The following is a 6,599-nucleotide window of genomic DNA, read 5'->3' as shown; positions in this document are numbered from 1 at the left end:
CAAAAAAGAAAATGAAAAACTGCCAAATTATTCACAGCTGAAAATCAAACTCAGTAATACTTGATTGAGTATTTAATGTGAATGCAGGCCAATTTCTAGACAAAATTATTAATACTGGTAATCTAAATATTATTAAGATGTCATCAAATAAATTTCAGCATTAAGAATATTTGAAAGATTTTTTTTTTTAATGAATATATTTATTTCAAAATGAAATAAATATTTATTAATTATGAAGAAATTTAGTATCAATAATTTACCATAAAAAATTATATTACTATCAATATTATTAATTATAATATAACTGGCAATGAAAAGTATTATTAAATTATAAATTAAATGATAAAAGGTCAGTTCATATATGAAAACCTAGACTTGTGCATGACCTCAAGAACTAGATCAAATACATTTGTACAATACAAAGAAATTATTAAATTTATTAATAAAAAATATAAATGCATTAGAAAAAATGTGAATGTACAAATATTATTTCACAATTCATTCTAGGAAATAAATAAAATTCAGTAAAATAATTATTCTAAAGTAAATAACATTTGCACTCTTTAGAAAGATGAAGCAGCTTTTACAGTAATTTTTATATAAAATACTAATTGGGCTTATGTGAGTTTTCCAGTTAATAAAAAAAAATGGTTAATATAAAAGGTTTAAAAAAAAAGAAAACTGAATTATTGCATATTTAATACACATCGAGGTAAGTGTTTGAAATGCCACCCTTTTGTTCTAATATATTAGTGGCAGTGTTTAACCACTGAGCAACACATTTTTTCTAATATAGTTTTGTCCTGATTTTAAAAATCAACAGAATTGTCAATCAAAACCCAAAGGAAGTTCAGGTGTGAGTTTATTTGTTTATTAATATGCATTAAGTGCTTTTTTATATACTTAAAAAAAAAAAAATCAATTATAACAATTACAGGATAAAAACTTTACATTTTATATGTATTTACATCTAAATAGTTAAAAAAAGGTTCTTTACATTACTTCAGAAATTCATACATACTATAAAAAATTTGATATTCACAACCTTAATTTTTTTCTAAAGATAATCCTACTTTTTCCTTAGCCAATAGGTAGGTTAAGATTTTTTCCAACATAATCTTGAGACGGCGTATAAAATATATAATTTAATGCTTTGGCAATGAAGGAGACATCTACCTTGGTTGTTATAATTATTCAGTGCTGTGTCCATCTCTTACTTTTTTGTGTACATAGCAATATCGCCATTATATATAGGCATGGTAATGGTGAAATTTTATTATTTTGAAAAAGTTGCTAACATGAATATGTGAGCAACTTTTTCAGAATATTTGGTAGATAATTTTTTTCAGGCTATAAGGGGCCAGTGTTAAGTGTCTTAAGAATGTAAGACATAACCTTCCACAAAAAGCAGATGTAAATTGTTAAACCAAAAAATTCTGTTTATTACATGTGCTGATAATGTTTGAACCAATTACAAAATTAAATGATGAATCTGATGGTGTACTTTTGATCAGAGTTGCTTGGATTTAAATAAATACAATGTCTTCAATGATTTCCTGAAACAAAAAATCACAGGAATATGAGGGCTATCCAATTGTATCTTAATGTCCTACCTATTCAGGAATAGTCTAATTAACATAGTCTGTAACTTGAAGAGCTTAGTGAAAAGGTACCCTATGGCTACCAAACATCAGGATGGCCTATGTCAAATACAGGATTGTTTAATAACTCATAATAGCAACAAGATATGTATTGCCTGTTTAACTTACATCGAAGAAATAAGTTCCCGATACTCCTTTTATGATTCCAATCCAAACATGAACTCAGATGCATTAAGTTCCTTCTCCAATATAAAATGAGGATTTTAATCAGACCAATAAACACAATTTCAATGGTTAGGTTTTTAATTTGAGGAATAAATTCCTCAAAATTGTACTCTCAACAAAATCATCTTCATGAAATACTCGTATATGAAGTAATGTTGGCTGATAACACTATAACTTCAATCAATTTTTTAAAGTTGTTTTGGGTATTTTCAGCATAGTCTTTCTGGTTGATGTTTGAGAACTTCTTACTGTCTTTTACACAAGTTGTTTGTTTTCTAAAGCACAAGTTCCAGGAGTACCATATAATTTCCAGGGAGGAATTGTTAGAAGAGCAACCATTCCAGATAGAAGCATTTCAAACATTTCCAATATTTAAAAAACTTGATGTCCAGTTTACATAAATGTTGACAGGATGGTAGTGAAAGAATTGGTAGATCTTGATTGAAATTTTTCACAGATAGAAGTATGATTATTTTTTTACCAATACTGAAGCGTAAACAAGCATTTTTGTTTTATGTACCCTTAAATGCCATTATTTTCAAAGCCTATATAAAAACAAATGAATAACAATTACATCACCTGATTACTGCCACACCTAAATTTTCTACTTAACAAAATTTAAATTTGTGTGTATAGGAAATTGACTTTTAGCTGAATACAATAACTTTTTTCTAACATTCTTTTTCAAGATAGATAAAAATGATATAGTTATGAATAATTTATTACATCAAACCACAAGTAAAAAACAGTAATTTCAAACAGGAATTTTATTTCTAGTCTAAAAGTTCTAGAAATATGCAAGCATTTATACTTTAAAAGATTACCTAAAAAAGAGAAAACAGTAAAGAAGTAATACATAAAAAAACTGTTGTCCATGTTTATTTAAAATATGTTAACTAAAATAAACATTGTTTAATGGAAAAGTGATTACAATTGCATTTATGTATCTACCTTCGATTTTACCTAACAAAAAACTTCAGAAGATTAATAGTGAATCATCATTCACTATTAATCTTGATGATAAAGCATTTCCAAACTGTTGAACATATAAGACCTGTGATATTATGTGAAATATTTTTTCATAGTACTACGTAAAAGGGATACACTTGAAACAGTTAATTCAACTGAGAAAAGTTCTAACACTTTTCCATCCAATTCAGCATTTTTTAAAAGTTCCAGTAAGTTAAGCAGAATATCCAAGATTTCATTCTGATACACTTTGGAACTTTGCTCTAACCTGTAATTCCCTGAAGTCTGTGTTTATAATCACTCACTCTCTGTTCGTTTCACTACCCATCACTCAGTTGTATACCTGTAATTTATGAATTCGTATATCATACAAAAGTTTGTTAACACTTGCTGGAAACAATTCTTGTATATTTTTAATCAGAAGATATGTGATCTCTGTTAAAATTATTTTAGCTCTTATGACGGGTTGTGGAGGAAAGTGAAGAGATAGCGCTTCATCTTTAACTTTATATAAAGAAGCAGAGCCATAATAACAAATTTTCTTATTATTTTGAATAAGTTTGTCTAAATTAGGGTACTTCCTACAGTCACTTTATGTGGGGTACATGTGAGAAGTTACACAGATCATTTTAACAAAATCATTGTATTATTGAAAAGAACAGTGATAAATTTAGTCCGTACTTGTGACTTTTATATTCCGCTATGTCTAGGTTTGTTTTATTTAAGTGCCTACTATAATATTTTCATTTTTAATCTTCCTTAAAGATAACTATTTTCATTTATGGAGGTTTGTATTTTGACAACAGTATTCTGGTGATATCATTAAAGCAGGAGTAGGTTTTTTATAATAGATTCACTAGGAAGAGGATAATTGGTATACTTTTCCAATAACTTTAAAAAACTTGGGAATGTACATTGATGAAACCATTTTACAAAGATCCTTGGAAAATGCCAATTGCTATATATAATGGTCCAATAAGAAGTTTCACAAACAGCAACAGTGTCTAGCTCCCATAAAAAACTATCTATTTATACAGCTTTAGTAAGGCAGTAGTGCAATGTTGATGTGCTCAGTATTGTTTATCAGCTATAACTTTCAGTTCACTCAATTTACAAAGGATAATTTCATCATGACTTAAAAATATTTTTTTTACAACTCTTTAATGAGATCGTACATGATCAGCAAAGTATCTCGGGTACCTTCAAACAATAACAATATATCAGTAGAAAAAAAAACAATGGATGATTAGCAAGCGGCATAGTTATTTATTCATATAAATCACTATAACTGGATCCAAATTTAATAAGCAACTTATAATGAACAATATATAAAACCTATGCCATGATTTATGAGTAAGAATAACAACAGGAAGTCAAAATACAAAATCTTTTAAGGTTATTTCATAATAATAAACAAAGTTAATCATACGGTATATCTACATGAAATTCTGTTGGCAATATCTTTATCTTAATTAAACATTTGCTTAACACAATTATAACAAAAAATATCTAACTTTAGGTATTTGTAAAAACAGATTAGATTCTATTAACAATATCTGTAGTTTTTAGATGTTATACAAAAACAATTAAAAATGACCTAAAATAGCTTTTCAATTATTTATTAGGTAACATACGATTTAAAGCTAATAAAATAATTTAAAAAACACATCTAAATGAAAAAATATGACAAGTCATTTAAATATGAAATGATGATACCTTAAGATGATTAATAGAAGAAGTTTATTTCAGAATTTTATAAAGGCAAACTAATTTGGGTTGCCTTAAACACACAAAATAAGCTAATTTGGTTTTAAAGGATGTGTACAGAGTAAAAACTGTAGATGACAACAAACAATTGGAGTTTATAAAACAATAACTGAAGATAGTACTATATATTGAAGAAGTTAAAAGGTGACAGAACAAAAAGATACAAAATAGCAAAGTTATAAAGAGGTCTTTATGTATAAGTATCTTCATAACTAAATATTTCAACAGTACTGAAAATAATTTTTTTTTTATTACAAAAGAACGGGCATCAACAGCTGTGGCCATTAGCCCAGTGGAAATTGGTGGTGTATGAAAAGATGACAGACATGCCTGCCCAGAATTTGAACCCAGGACCTATGCACAAAATGCATAGATGCTACTTACTCAACCACAGAGGTTGGAACTGAAAAATCTTGATTTACATAATTTTTAAAATAAATAAAATTCATTAAAAAAAGATTATGTATATTACTATTATTAACAATATGTAAATGAAACAAACTATTTTTTACTTTTGAAAAAAAAGAATAGGTCACTAAATATATAAATATAAATAAATATATGTTTATAAATAAAACCACCATGACCTACTTATAAATTAAAATAATTTTAAATGTACATAATGAACTGCAATTTTCACTGATAAGACAAAAATAGCAATCTTTGTTAAGTAATGAGAGAATAAAGAAAATAAAGCATAATTAAACGTTAAATGTAGATGCTTTTTAACAATACATTAAATGATCTTTAAACTTATGGAAAGTAAAAATTCATTTCTATATAAAATTTAAGTATTTGAAACTTAAAAAAATCTTTCATCTACAGGTTATTAAAAAAAAAAAAATACTATGCTTGGTGTATTAAATATAAGATTGCATAAAAAGAACATACTCTAATCAAGAGAAAGCTTTTTTCAGAATTATATTCAATTTTTTAAGTTTGGTATTTAAACCATAAGGATAATAAATTAAAAATATAAAAAGTATAAACAATCAATTTGATATATATATATACTATATATTCATGGCATTTATATTTTTACATCCCTTAAACAAAAAAACAACACCCACAAACAGATATTTACTTCATGAAATGGATGATAAAAAGTGAAATTATGATTGCATTAATGAATCAAGACTAATATTTAATACATTTAATTTGTAAAATGCAATGATAAAATTATTTATTTGCATTTTCTCTGTAAACAAATTATCAGTCTGAATTGAAGATAATCAGAAAATATGTAAGTGGCACGGTATATAAACACGTTTTTAAAATCATTATTCTAAAGTAATGTCATAAACGCAGATGTACTACACACCAGTTTACTAATAAAATTACATACAAGTATAATTTACAAGACAGAAAATTTATTTCAATAATCTATTTTCCTTTTAACCTAAGCAGCAAACTGTGAAGAAGGCCGTACAATACATTGACACTAAATCAGTGTTGAAAATTGCCTTCCACTGTTTTTTGTTGGTTTACTTACTTCTATCCCATGTATGCTCATTATGTAAGTTGTTGATGCCATCTTGAGTGAGTTTCCTCGTAGCTAAACAAAACATATTTGTAGAGTTGTCAATTAGTATTATACCAGTTGTAGAACTCCAAGTGAAGTGGGCTATCTTTTGGGTGTAGATGTTGAGCTGGCTTTTATGATGAAGATAAAACTTGTATTGTTTAAGTCCTCCAAACCATTGAATAAGAAATTCCGATCTGCTTAGAAGATGTCTTGTACTGACGCATCAATAATAATTTCATCAATAACAGAATCATGTTGGGCAGATTGTTTGTAGCCGATATCAATACTAGGTAGTGAACCTGATTCCCAAGGATTGGGAAAAGTCGTGCTAATCATTTTGGAATCTGGAATCCTGTGATTCAGAAAACATATTTCATATTCTACTGCAGCAGCTGCATTACACGCACCTAAAATGAATACCATATCAGCGAATTCCTTTGTTGTAAATAAGTATGGCATTACTTCAAAGGCAAATCGATCATGTTCAAACTAAAATTCACAGAAAACCTTTC

At 27.2% G+C, this 6,599-nt stretch overlaps 1 long non-coding RNA gene across 1 annotated transcript in view; it reads left to right on the top strand.

Annotated features, from left to right (window-relative positions):
- Nucleotides 1–576: 576 nt before the first annotated feature.
- The window catches only part of LOC142327620 (uncharacterized), a 31,573-nt gene continuing 25,550 nt past the window's right edge, over nucleotides 577–6,599 (top strand). Inside the window, exon 1 of the long non-coding RNA XR_012757032.1 lies at nucleotides 577–712. This is a non-coding gene — a long non-coding RNA (uncharacterized LOC142327620). The remainder of the gene's footprint in view (nucleotides 713–6,599) is intronic.

Source organism: Lycorma delicatula, chromosome 7 (genome assembly GCF_047948215.1).
Source record: "Lycorma delicatula isolate Av1 chromosome 7, ASM4794821v1, whole genome shotgun sequence".
Classification (NCBI taxonomy): Eukaryota; Metazoa; Arthropoda; class Insecta; order Hemiptera; family Fulgoridae; genus Lycorma; species Lycorma delicatula.
Note: the sequence above shows the minus strand (reverse complement) of the source record. Positions and strands in the feature narration are given on the sequence as shown.